Raw genomic sequence first — 12,120 nt, forward strand, 5'->3', positions numbered from 1 at the left:
TCCACTTGTTGGGAGCCGCCCCGAGTCTTCGGAGAGGGGCGACATACAAATCCAAATCCAAATAATAAACAATAATGTTATTGGAATATTGTGTCCAGTTCTGGGCAATTAAATTGAAAAAGGACAATGCAATTGAAGCAAGTGCAGAGAAAGGCTGGAAAATCGAGTAAGAATCAGGGAATCAAGTACTACTGGGAATGTTTAAAAAAAATCTGTGTATCTTCAGTCTAGATACTTACAGAAGATGTGATAGATGTCTTCAAATATTTGAAGGGCTATCACACAGAAGAAACGTGAACATGTGCTATTGCCCCAGAGAGCAGGACCAGAACAAACCTTATAAGAAAGGATGGTTCAGGTAAGACATCAAGAAAAAAATCTCAGTCAATAGAACAGATTGATATATGAAGTAATGAATTATTCAATGTAGGGTTGATGTTCAGGAATGTTCAGGTGGGTCCTGTGCTGAGCAGAGGGTTGCAATCAATGATCCCTAAGTTCCTTCCAACCCAATAATAGAAGACAATAGAACAGAATTCTTTATTGGCCAAGTGTGATTGGACACACCAGGTGCATGTGCTCTCAGTGTACATAAAAGAACATATACAATTGACCAGAATCTTGATGTACAACACCTAATGACTACCATAGGGGTCTATAATCTATATAAATAAAAATCTTAAGGATACAAGCAACAAGTTACGTCATACAGTCATAAGTGGGAGGAAATGGGTGATGGGAAAGATGAGAAGAAGTCAGTAGTAATAGTAGTGCAGACTTAGTAAATAGTTTGACAGTGTTGTGGGAATTATTTGTTTAGCAGAGTGATGGCATTTGAAAAAAAAACCCTGTTTTTTGTCTAGTGTCTTGGTGTGCAGTGCTCTATAGAGACGTTTTGAGGGTAGGAGTTGAAACAGTATATGTCCAGGATGTAAGGGGGTCAGTAAATATTTTCACAGCCCTCTTTTTGATTTGTGCAGTATAGTTGTGCAGGTCCTGAATGGAAGGCAGGTGGGTAGCAATTTTTTTTGGCAGTTCTGATTATCCTCTGAAGTCTGTGTCGGTCTTGTTGGGTTGCAGAACTAAATCAGAGAGTTATAGAGGTGCATAGGACAGAGTCAATTATTCCTCTATAGAACTGTATCAGCAGCTCCTTGGACAGTTTGAGCTTCCTGAGTTGACACTGAAATAATATTTTATTATGCTTTTTTGATCACGTTTTTAATGTTTTTAACGGGTAAAATATTTACTGACCCCTCACATCCTGGACACAAATTGTTTCAACTCCTACCTTCAAAACGTCGCTACAGAGCACTGAACACCAAGACAACTAGACACAAGAACAGTTTTTTCCCGAACGCCATCACTCTACTAAACAAATAATTCCCTCAACACTGTCAGACTTTCTACTAAATCTATTCTACTAGTTTTTCTCATCATTCCTATCACCCATTTCCTCCCATGTTGACTGTATGACTGTATGACTGTATGACTGTAACTTGTTGCGTATATCCTAAGATTTTTATTAATATTGCTTCTTCATTGCTTATTTGACCCCTATGACAATCATTAAGTGTTGTACCACATGATTCTTGACAAATGTATATTTTATTTTATGTACGTTGAGAGCATATGCACCAAGACAAATTCCTTGTATGTCCAATCACACTTGGCCAATAAAAATTCTATTCTATTCTATTCTATTACGTGACCATTTTAGTTCTTGAGATATGATGGAACCTAGAAATTTGAAGGTCTCTAGTGTTGATACTGTGTTGTCTAGTATTGTGAGAGGTGATAGAATGGAAGGGTTTTTCCTAAAGTCTACCAACATTTCTATGGTTTTGAATGTGTTCAGTTCTAGATTGTTCTGGTCGCACCACGAGGCTAGTTGTCCAATGTCCCATCTGTATGCAGTTTCATCATTGTCTCGAATGAGTCCGATCACTGTTGTATCATCTGCAAACTTCAGTAATTTAACAGATGGATCATTTGAGATGTAGTCATTACTATATAGAGAGAAGAGGTGAAAGTATACAGCCTTAGGGGTCCCTGTGCTAATTGTACAGGTATCTGATGTGATTTTTCCTAGCTTCACCTGCTGCTTTCTGTCTGTTAGGAAGCTTGTGATCCACTTACAAGTGTTTTCAGGTACCGCTAGCTGATATAGTTTAATTGAAAAAAGTTTTTTCTGGTTGCATGCAAAAGTATGTGTGTGTGTGCCCACAATATTAAAAGAATGTCCGGTATGATGGTATTTGAATCTTTGGAGATTCAAAATGTTGTAGGATGTAATACAGAACCATATTAACAGCATCATCTGTTGATCTATCTGCTCAGTATGCAAATTGCAGGGGGTCTAACAGTGGATCCGTGATGGTTTTCAAGTGAGACATCACTAGCCTTTCAAAGGTTTTCATAGCTACAGATGTTAGAGCAACTGCTCCGTAGTCATTCAGTTCCTTGATGAAGGCACTTATTTATTTATTTATTTATTACTTAGATTTGTATGCCGCCCCTCTCCGAAGACTCGGGGCGGCTCACAACATGTAAAAAAAAACAAATCATAAGCACTTGGATGATAGTAGAGCATTTGAAGCCGGAAGGAACATCACACATCTCTATTGATTTCTTGAAGATTTGGGTGAAGATGGGGGCCATTTGGTCGGTAGAAACTTTTAAGCAAGAAGGAGGCTTTGTGCTTTTCCAGGCTTTTGTCTGTGAAATAGATCAGTGATTTTCAACCTTTTTTGAGCCGCGGCACATTTTTTACATTTACAAAATCCTGGGGCACACCACCAACCAAAATGACACAAATAAATAAATACATACATACATACATACATACATACATACATACATACATACATACATAAATAACCCCCTCATATATACAATCCCATGTAACATCCCCTTATAAATACAGTCAATCATCAATCATCCCTACTCAAATTTATATCTCATTTCTGGGTACTTCTCCTGTCTTTCCCCCTTTTCTCTCTCATGTTTGTCATTTCTCTCTCTTCCTCCCTTTTTCCATCATTCCTTTTCCCTCTCACTTCTCCTCTTTTTCCATCCCTGTCTCTCTCCCCCCCTTATGTGTGTGTGTGTGTATACACACTGGAACCATTTCCAAAACCAGTTGAGGGCTGGGTTTTTTTCTCTTTTATTCTTTTCAAAAACAGGTGTGGACTGGGGGGCGTTTCTTATTATTTGGGTGCTTTTACCATATGCTTCAAGAATCACCCCTCTCTCTCTCTTTTGTTTCTCTCTCCTCTCATTCTCTGCCTCAATCATTTTCTCATTTCTCCTCTTTTCTCCCCTTTTTGTTCTCATTTTTCTCTCTCCTTTCCTCTCCCTAACTGTCTCTCTTGCTTTCTCTCTCTCTTGCTATCTCTTTTTCTCTCTTGCTTTCCTTCTCTCTCTCTCTCTCTCGTTCTCTCTCTTATTTTCTCTCTCTTGTTCTCTCTCTCTCATGCTTTCTCTCTCTTGTTCTCTCTCTCTCATGCTTTCTCTCTCTTGTTCTCTCTCTCTCTCTCTGTTGCTCTCTTTTTCGTTCTCTCTCTTATTTTCTTTCTCACACTCTTTCTCTCTCTTGCTATCTCTTTCTCTCCCCCCTTTCTCTCTCTCTCTTTCTCACTTTCTCTCTATCTTGCTGTCTGTTGCTCTCACTCACTCTCGTTCTCTCTCCGTTCTTCTCAGCGGAGGCTAGAGAAGGTGATATTCAATGTCGGGAGCGCGTGGGCGGTTGCGCGCGCTCCCTATCTTCCTGCTAGCCCGCTTGGAATATTCAAAATAAGAAAAGCCTTCACCGGCGAAGGTTTTTCTTATTTTGAATATTCCGAGCGGCTAGCAGGGGGGTAGGGAGCGCGCGCAACCGCCCACGCGCTCCCGACATTGAATATCATCTTCGCTGGCCTCCGCTGAGAGAACGCTTGCCCCGTCTCTCCTGCAACCCCCTTGCTGAGAGCCCGGGACGAAAGTGCTCTCGGCAAAGGTGATACAGGCAGGGCATGCATTCTGGGTGCGGGAGGAGCCATGCCGAAAGGCAGGAGACAGCGGAGGAAGAGAGGGGGCGGGCGGGGGGCAGCGCCGAAAGGCCGAGGGGGCCGGAGGCACCGTGGGGAGGCAGGGGCAGCCGCGGCTCCCTTCCCTTCTGCTGCCGGCGCCTCTCCGCCCCCCCGCGGGCTGGCAGGGGGATGAGGAGCGCGCGGCCGTGAAAAAGGGTGCACCCAGGGGTATTTTGGGGGGCGTGTGCACACACACGCACAGCTTTCGGGGAAGCGACGAGAAGCCATGGGCGCGAGGGGGCCGACTTTCAAAGCAACCTTTGCCGGCCTCCCGCGGGAGGGTGCCAATAGCGGCGGCGGCGGCCAATAGCGGGGGGGGGCAGCCGCCTCCCGGCACACCTGACCATGTCTCGCAGCACACTAGTGTGCCGCGGCACACCGGTTGAAAAACACTGAAATAGATCTTGCACTTCCTTGTCTGTGATCACCAGGGGTTGTAAACCCAATGAGTTGGGTTCAGTTGTGGGAGCTTTGGCTATTGTTGGTGTGTCTGGGATAGAGGTTGTGGAGATAGGTAGCTGTAATTTCTTTTTGAACCTGCAGTAGAACATATTTAGGTCATCTGCCTGTTGCTATTTTCCTTCAGTTTGGGAAGGTGGTTGGCTGTAACTGGTGATGTTTTTGAGAGTTTTCCACATGTGTCTTTAAAAATATTCCAGTCTGTGCAGTCAAAGCAAACCTGTAGCTTTAACTTTGCTTCTTCAGTCCACATCCTCACTGATTTAATTGTTGGTTTTGTGGCTTTAGATCTTTGTAAATAGGTACGAAATGAATCATGCAATAATCAGAGTGGCCCAGCCACAGCTGCTCTTGGTAAGGAACGATAAGCATCTTTTAGTGATGTGTAGGAGTTATCTAAGACAGTGATGGCGAATCTATGGCATGGATGTCATAGGTGGCATGCAGAGCAATGTTCCCTCTAATTTGTTTTCAATGTGGGCGGAAAAGTATAATGTCTGAGCGGCACATTTTCATCGGTTAGAAACTTGGTCATTAAGCAAATCTGGCTTCTCCCCCCCCCCCCATTGTCTTTGCTTGTGAGATGGTCGTAAAAGGAGGTCATGTGACCTCAAGACACAGCAATGGTCATAAATATGAAACAGCAGCCAAATTTTGATCACACGATCATGAGGCTGCTGCAAAGGTCATAAGTGTGAAAAAGGGGCATAAGACACTTTATTCAGGGCCATTGCAACTTTGAATGGTCAGTAAATGAACTGTTCTAAGTCGAGGACAACCTACCTTCTCCTCTAGATGTTTTCTGTGGAGCTTCAAAATGGACTCCTGATCTGCTTCTAAAAGAGTGCACTGGTGAGACAGATCCTCGACTTCTCTTCTGACTCCAGTGGAGGCCAACGTTTCTATCTCCTGAGTAAGACAGTTATTAAGTAAGTTCTGCCTCACTTTACCACCTTTCTTGCCACAGTTGTTAAGTGAATCCCTGCAGTTGCTTCTCAGAAGATCCCAAAAGATGTTCACATAACCCTGGGACATTGCCACCATCATAACTACGTTGTCATGTGTCCAAAGTTTGATACAATAACCCCTTTATTATTCTAACAAAGTCCTTCCTTCCTAGAAGGAAGAATAGAAAGAATAAAATGGTAAAAGGGATTAAAAGGGGATACAAAAAATAAAAAAGAAAAGGGGTTGGATCAAAATTCTGCTCAGATTAAAGGAATTAGAGTTTGAGAAGGGTTGATTAAGCTTGGAGTATTGTTTTGTTTGCTATTTTTAAACTTTAATTAATAAGTTAGAAATATAATTGGTGTACTTTTTGAAGGAACATTAAGGAGGGAATTTAATTAAAAGGAAATGTAAATAGATGACAAAAATTAGAAAAAAAACCTTTTGCTACTCTTTGGATGATTGATATTAGTTACTCATAAAATACCACATTTTATTCATGGAACATTAGAGGACACACTGTATTGTTTGAATTACACCCCCCCAAAAAGTCCTTCCTTCCTCTGTCCCTCCATTCATTTCATTCTTCCTCCTTCCTTCCTTATTACCTCCATTTCTCCTTCCTTCCTTCCTTCCTTCCTTCCCTCCTTCCTTCCTTCCCTCCTTCCTTCCTCTCCACTTCTCTTTCCCTCCCTCTCTTTCTCTTTTCTTTCTCTGTCTCTTTTCCCTCTCTCTCATTCACTCCCTCCAGGTCTACTCTCATTTCTGTGTACCTATCCCTCTCCCCCTGTTCTCTCTGTCATTTGTTTCATCTCCGTTTTTGCTCTAATTTCACTCACTTTCATTTCTGTTTTTTTCTCTTTTTCCTCTCCCTTTTTCTTTCTCTCATCGTAATCCAGAGATAGGTGATGCAGGACCAAGAGGGAGGCGCAGGAAGAGGCAGGCTCTCTTCCGGTAGGGTATGTGGCTATGGTGGCAGCAGTAGAGTCCGCTCCCTGGCAGGCAAAGAGCTGTTTTCTTTGGGGAAGGGCCATGTGCCGCGGGGGGAGGAGGCTGAGCATGAGCTTTAAAAAGAAAGGCGGAGGGAGGACGAGGCAAGAGCTCTGGTTTGGGCAGCCCCATCACCTGAGCAACGGGAATGGTCACCCCTTTTCCCCCACAGGATATACACACACACACTCCTGCAGCACTACCCAAACCGAAGCTCTTGCCTCGCTCTCCCTCCGCCTTTCTCTTTAAAGCTTGCGGTGGGGTGCAGAAGTTCACCCTGAGGCAGAGAGCCCACAGGGGCTTCTCCCTGGCCGACAGCTTGGTAGGGGCATATGAGCTGTTGGGCGGGGAGTAATGGTGCTGGCTTCACCATGCGGGGGTGGAAAACCCTGAGCGGCATTTGGTTTATGCCTGTGCGCCCATGTGCCGGCGCATGCTAGAGGCAACAGTGACACAGAGCCATATCTGCTGGCATGTGAGCTGTTGCCCTAGCTCAGCTCCAACATGCATGTGTGTGCTGGCCAGCTGATTTTTGGGTTGTTCAGAAGCTTTGGGAGGGCTTTGAGGGCTTCCAGAGAGCCTCTGGGGGAGACAGGAAAGTTTTTTTTTTTATCCTCCCCTGGCTTCAGGGAAGGCTTTGGAGCCTGGTGAGGGTGAAACACCAGGCTATTGGGCCAACCAAAAAGTTGGGAAACAGGCCATTTTCAGGCTCCAGAGAGCCTCTGCGGGGAGGTAGGGGAAGCTGTTTTTGCTCTCCCCAGGCATTGAATTATGGGTGTGGGCGCGATAGCACACACACATGCTCTTTTCCGGTGGAAAAAAGTTTGCCATCACTGGTCTAAATATTCTTGCTTCTGGTAGGACAATTGACATGCTGAAAGTATTTTGGTAGCTGTTATCTTAAGCTTGCCTTGTTTAAATCTCACAAAATAAGGACCAGTGAATCAGGGTATTTGGCTTCAGCCTCCATAATTTTATGAATTCACCCCCCCCCCACGCCCTCCCCCACACACCTCTTTCTCTTCTCCAGAAAAGTTACACAAAGCAAAATAATGATAATGCTCCATATGTTTACCATTTTTCTAAACAGTCTTGGGGTTAGGCTGCTCAGGGGGAATGAGGCCTCTCTGCTTGAAAGTAATCCCTCATTCTGGCCTCTTGAGCTCAACCTGTGGCACTGATTATAGTGAAATCCAGACCCTGATTTTAACATTGGTAAAGCGGTACACCATTGACCGGGGTGGGGGGGTCGCCGGGTTTCTTTTTTAAAAAAATAATAAATTGTATTGATTTTTATAATAATAATAAAAACAAATGCACGCTATACAAAACAGTGCACAGTGATATGTAATATTAATTTCTTAATATGACATCATTATCTTCTCATAACCACACACACAAAAGAGAGATAGCCTGTGTGTGTGTGTGTGTGTGTGTGTGTGTGTGAACAGGAAGTTGAATCTTGTGGGAAAGAAATAGTAGCTGGTTATGGATAAATAGAATTTTAAGAAATAATCAATTGTCATCAGGGGCTACTTTCTAAATCCATTGTATGCATCTGTGAAAATTAGCTGTTTCTTGAAAAGCCCCTTTCATAACAAGCTAGTTTGTCAATTACGTATTCCTTCATATCTTAAAAGGCTTTCTGTAAAAACACCTTTCATTCATCTTTCAAAGAGAAAGGTGCAACCTGTCCCCAAATTATAGCCCCTGTGATTTTACCATCTTCCAAACTAGAATGGGAATTCCTGGGAACCACATGGGCCACATAGCGCTTTTAGGTGAAAATGGTACAAATAAAACCATGTTAGCAGTTCTAGGGTATGAGTTACCCTATTTTCTTCAACCACATGCATTCATTCATTCCCATGTTCACCAAATCAATACATGTTGTGATGTACCAAAGAAGGGAAAAAAGGTCAGACCAGTATCACTCTCAAAGAAATGGAGGTAAAGCAGAAGATAGGGAAAGTATGAGGAAAGGGGGTGGTGGTGGTGGTGTCAAAATAACTTTTAAAAAATGGAATCGTTGTTGACAGTTCCTTAGATGAGAAAATATATCTATCCATAAAATACCATGGCATGGGGCTTGAGGCTGCACTTTTATTCGCCATTCCTTGCTCCCTAAATTTGTCACTTCTGTTGCAAGGGAAGATGTCTGGATGTTATGAGAGTTCCAGACATATCCAAAAATTACAACTTTGGGGAAATTTGCAGGATTTTACTCAGCAGAGTTTAACTGGTGAAGTTATATTGCAAGACGTCAATTTCGTAGGAGCAATACCTCTGCATACTTTTGGGGAATCACACATTAAAAAAAATGGATCCATGGAATCTTCGCATTTTAGCCCAGGAGTTTTTTTTGGTTTTGGTTTGTTTTTCTCTGAACTGGCAGCCAGATTTCATCTGTAAGGTCAGAGCTAGCATTCTATAATATCCCAGGTCGTACGGGCTTGCAGGCATAGGATTACTTTCCTGAGCACAGGTTGCCAAGCATGCTGGCTTGTTTTGCTTCCTGGTTTGCAAAGTGGAAACTTTGTACTGTATTTCCCTAGATGGTATAATGCAGTGTTGAGGGGTTATTTTGACAGCTGTCAGCATGCCCCTATCTTTCATTTTCTTTTCCAGCCCCTCCTACTACTAAACTCTCATTCTTGCACCCAGGAGAAAAGGGGAAAGGGAAGAAGGTAAGGAGGGAGGGAGAAGCAGGCGGAGCAGCAAACTCATTTATTATTTTCCTCATGTGGCGCAAGGCGACCGAAGGGAGGAAAGCAGGGTATTTGGTTGGAAGGAGCAAATAAAAGATGCATCACAACTTTATTACATTATATTCTAGTACCTTGCAGTCCAAAGGAATTCGTGTCCTTTTTCAATAAAAGGAATCCCAAACCTTCCTGAAGTGGTGACTCCTCCCCACACCAAGCTATATCTCGTGAGGCGTTTCCCAAACGAGCGTAGGCTGTGGAGGTGGAACGGCAGAAGCCTTACCTTTTCATCAGCATTAAACTCCCCCGAGGAGTCTTGCAGCAACACCATCTGAAGGTGGAAGTAGATGCTGCCGCCTCCGAGCTGCAAAGGATTGGGGTGGCTGGAAACTTGTCATGCATTTTTTCAAAAAAGTGGGACTTTTTAAAAACGCTGTGGGACGTGGGAAAATTGTTAAAAAGCGGGACTGTCCTGACAAAAGCTGGACGTCTGGTCATCTTAGCTCAGACCTGGGCAAAATGCGGCCCGGGGGCCGGATGCGGCCTGCCCTCTGTCTTTGACTGGCCCGTGGAGGTTGGAAGGAAGGAAGGAAGGAGAAATGGGGGGAGGGATGAAGGAAGGAAGGAAGGAAGGAAGGAAGGAAGGAAGGAAGGAAGGAGAAATTCTCTTTCCATGCCCTTTTGCGAAAGTCCAATAAATGCTCAAATTTTTAATTGTTCATTGGTTTCATTGGCCTTTCCAAGAAATTTAAAGCAAACCCCCAATCCACCTCTCAGGGGGGAAAAGGGGAGAAGGAGGAAGAAAAGGAATCCAAAGCTGCTTTCAGGCAAAGCCTCCACTATATTTTCTCAACTGACAAAGTAGGTCATTTGAAGAGGCACCTGAAAGGAATATTTTGAAAGAGAAGTAAAGAACTGCCCAAAAGCAGAAATAAAAGGCAGAGAAAATCAGAGAGACAGAAGCTTCTCTCCATCTGGAGAAGAAAGGAAGGAAGGAAGGAAGGAAGGAAGGAAGGAAGGAAGGAGAAATGGAGGGAACAAGGAAGGAAGGGGTGGGCAATATATAATTATATAAATCTAATCTAATCTAATCTAATACAGTGGTACCTCAACATACAAACCCCTCGTCTTACGAACAACTCGTGATACGAACCTGGGGTTCAGAAAATTTTTGCCTCTTCTTACGAACTTTTTTCGAGTTACGAACCGGCGTTCGGGAGGCTGCTGGGAAGCCCCCCGGCTGTTTTAAAAGGTGACAGCTGGGCGGCGGGGCTTCCCAGCAGCCTCCCGAACGCCAGTTCGTAACTCGAAAAAAGTTCGTAAGAAGAGGCAAAATTTTTCTGAACCCCGGGTTTGGTTCGGGAGGTTGCTGGGAAGCCCCCCAGCCCGGCTGTGACCTTTTAAAACAGCCGCGCGGCTTCCCAGCTGTCTCCGAACGCCGAACGTGGAAGTTCGGCTTTGGCGTTCGGCTTCGGGAGACAGCTGGGAAGCTGCGCGGCTGTTTCAAAAGGTCACAGCCGGGCTGGGGGGCTTCCCACCCACCCCGAACCCCGAACTTTTGCCGAACTTCCGGGTTCGGGGTTCGGGGGGGTGCTGGGAAGCCCCCCAGCCCGGCTGTGACCTTTTAAAACAGCCGCGCGGCTTCCCAGCTGTCTCCGAACGCCGAACACGGAAGTTCGGCTTTGGCGTTCGGCTTTGGGAGACAGCTGGGAAGCCGCACGGCTGTTTTAAAAGGTCACAGCCGGGCTGGGGGGCTTCCCAGCCCCCCCCCAAACCCCGAACATTTGCCGAACTTCTGGGTTCGAGGTTCGGGGGGTGCTGGGAAGCCCCCCAGCCCGGCTGTGACCTTTTAAAACAGCCGCGCGGCTTCCCAGCTGTCTCCGAAAACTGAACGCGGAAGTTCGGCTTTGGCGTTCGGCTTCGGGAGACAGCTGGGAAGCAGCACGGCTGTTTTAAAAAGGTCACAGCCGGGCTGGGGGGCTTCCCCCCCCGAACCCTGAACTTTTTCCGAACTTCCAGGTCCGGGGTTGGGGGGGTACTGGGAAGTCCCCCAGCCCGGCTGTGACTTTTTAAAACAGCCGCACGGTTTCCCAGCACCCCCCCCGAACCCCGAACCCGGAAGTTCGGCAAAAGTTCGGGGTTCGGGGGGGTGCTGGGAAGCTTCTCGGCGGCCTCCCGAACGCCGAACCCGGAAGTTCGGGTTTGGCGTTCGGCGTTCAGGAGGTCGCTGAGAAGCCCCCAGGCTGTTTTAAAAGGTGACAGCCGGGCGGCAGCAGGTTTTTTGCGGGTTTTTTTTTTTGGTTGCATGGATTAATTGACTTTACATTGTTTCCTATGGGAAACAATGTTTCGTCTTACGAACCTTTCGTCTTACGAACCTCCCCCTGGAACCAATTAGGTTCGTAAGACGAGGTTTGACTGTATTATAATTTAAAATTATAATATAATTAACTCAGTTCTACCCAATAATATACAGTATTGGGTAGAACTGAGTTAATTATATTAATCCGCCCCTCTAAAACCATCCCAATTTCTCATGCGGCCCCATGGCAAAATTAATTGCCCACCCCTGCCTTAGCTTATAGACTTGAGTTTCATGTGGCAATTGATTGTTTACACTTATCTTGGCAGTCCTGGTCTTTCCCCCTTCCATATGGATTGGGGTTAAGATTATTGATGAACTATTTACCTTTGTAATCACCACAATGGTATTGCAACAATGTCTGCAGTAGGCAAGAACTTTTCAGACATGAGATTTTAATATTTAGCTGCACATAATGAAAGCAATAAGAGCCAGGTTTTTAAAGTTGTGTTTTTAAACTATGCAATCAGAACCAATACATATGAAGAAGAGTTGCAAGATTTGGTTCGGCTGGTCAAGAGAAAAGGACTAGGGGAGACATTATAGGACAGAAGTATACCAGTATTTGAGAGGCTGCAACAAGAGG

The 12,120-nt window shown here is 44.9% G+C and overlaps 1 protein-coding gene across 1 annotated transcript in view; it reads left to right on the forward strand.

Moving 5' to 3' along the window:
• LOC139175661 (veficolin-1-like) overlaps window positions 1–12,120 on the forward strand; it is a 940,898-nt gene that overhangs the window by 515,426 nt on the left and 413,352 nt on the right. The window lies entirely within an intron of this gene.

This window comes from Erythrolamprus reginae, chromosome 1 (genome assembly GCF_031021105.1).
Source record: "Erythrolamprus reginae isolate rEryReg1 chromosome 1, rEryReg1.hap1, whole genome shotgun sequence".
Classification (NCBI taxonomy): Eukaryota; Metazoa; Chordata; class Lepidosauria; order Squamata; family Dipsadidae; genus Erythrolamprus; species Erythrolamprus reginae.